Source organism: Aythya marila, assembly GCF_965140915.1.
Source record: "Aythya marila genome assembly, chromosome: 8".
In the NCBI taxonomy this organism is placed as follows: Eukaryota; Metazoa; Chordata; class Aves; order Anseriformes; family Anatidae; genus Aythya; species Aythya marila.
The window spans coordinates 1693194-1695252 of NC_139049.1; positions in this window are offsets into that span (position 1 = coordinate 1693194).

Genomic DNA, 2059 nt, shown 5'->3' on the forward strand with positions numbered 1-2059 from the left:
AAGATTCTAGCTTGCTCCAAATTGGCCTAATCATACATGTCTCATACTATAGCAACGGTAATTGTGTAAGGAGTGTTTAAACTAATTTTTCACTGTTGCTGTTGTTGTCTTTGCCCCACATATGCCAGTGACAACAAGGATCCTTCTGCTGCAGCATGTGTAGGTTTGTTGATTTGAGCATTTTAACCTGAAAAAACATTTGTAAATGATTGTTTGCACATTTCTGGTAAGATTTCCAATCCTATAATCATCTGGTTAGGTTGGGCAAGGGAAAAATGAAAGTGACTCTTCCAGCACAAATTTATCCTCCTAGAGTACAAATAGTTGAGCTTAGTCACCAGTGTCTAGGGATACCACAACCACTAGATTTATGTGGTCTAAAAGGTGGAGCAGGTGGGTAAGAGTGACACAGTCCTTGCTGTAGAAAGGGGCTTCTTCTCAGATGGATATCCAGTGACCTGCTAAACTGAATAAAAAATGATGTTCTATTATGAGTTACTAAATTACGGTGAGGTTGCTGTGTATGTGTGACATACACAGCCTGGAATTTTTCTAGCCATATGTAAAAGCTGGCCTTATAGGTTATGAAGTTTACAATGGCTTTGTGGTTTAGCTATGAGCTCATATGGTACTTGGATATTATAGGAGGAAAAAAAAAAAAGTGGAATCTAGGTTGTGGGAAAATATTGATACAGTCCGCTGTTGGCAGTAATAAAGCTAACGGTAACAAGATTTAGGAGCGACATTCTAGCCTTACTAGTGTAATCCTTGTAACAACACACTAATCGGTTTATCAAACCCTAATTATTCTTGTATAACACAGGGATTCCTGAATTCCTTCGGTGCTGCTCTCAGATAAAGACAAGGCCAAGCCAGCAGCGACTCCTGGCTTGGTGACGAGTGCTGTTTTACGGGAGTGGTGTTTTATGGATAGGACGGGGCCGTGCAGCTCTGTGCTGGAGCAACGCAAATGGTTTGGAGAAGAATATTCTAAGGAAAGGAAGGGTTGAGCTAGCACGTCTTGCTGGCTAGGAACTTCTTTTTTGAGATGGTGATGCTGGTGGTTAAACAAATTGAAATCAGAAGGGAGGGATTCTGCTTTGACAAGTTTCAAGGATACAGGCTGAGACTGCCTCAGGCCCACCCTGTGTGACTCCGAAAAAGACAGCTGTAAGGCAATTAGCAACGTTTCATCACGTTTATTGTTGGTGGATAGAAAAAACGTTCTTTAATTAAGCCCTGCTTCTCACATCACTGTTGTGACTAAAAAATGAACGCTGGCCCGCAGGTGTTCCTCGGGTTGAGTGCGATTCGCTTCCTGCAGGTGACCTTGAGCACCAGCAGCGCCCGGCTGCAGCGCGACCCGACGGGGCCTTGGCGTTGTGCGAGCCCGTTGTGTGCCCGGCCCGTCCCGGGACAGGAGGCAGCGCCGGCACCGAGCCGTGCGAGGGAGCACAGGCGGGACGGGGCCGCCACCAGCACCCGAGGCCAGCTCTGCCCCGCTCGCTGCGGGAGCTGGCGGTCCGCCTGCCCCAGCCGCTGTTTGCGCTGAGCGGCACCGAGGGACGCCCCTGGGGGCCGGGGCAGGCTTCCTAGCGCGGGGCACCGCCGCCGCGGGCACCCGCCGGGCTGAGCCCACGCCGCTGCTAAGGGGCAGCCCGCTGGCGGCGGAGGCGAGCAGAACCCGAAGCCGAGCCCGGCTCCCAAAATGGCAGCGCGGCGCTGCCAAGCCCGCGGGCCCGGGCCCCGCGCGGCCGCTCCCAGCCCCCGGGGCCGGCCCCGAGCCGCAGCCCCCAGGTGCGCCGCGAACAATGGGCGGCGGCCGCCAGGGGAGGGCGGCGCGCGGCCCGCCCCGGCGCCGCACCGAGCGCACGGATCCGCGGCGCGGCGCGCACGCCTAAAGTAGTCCGCCTTTGTTCCGCGAGGGGCAGCGGCTCGCCGCCACCTGTGTTCCTCCGCCGCCGCGCCGCCCCGCCCCCCGGCCGAGGAGCTGCCTGGCGGCGCGGGCGGGGCGGGGCGGGGCGGCGGCCCTTTGTGCTCCCACAATGCACCAGCGGCT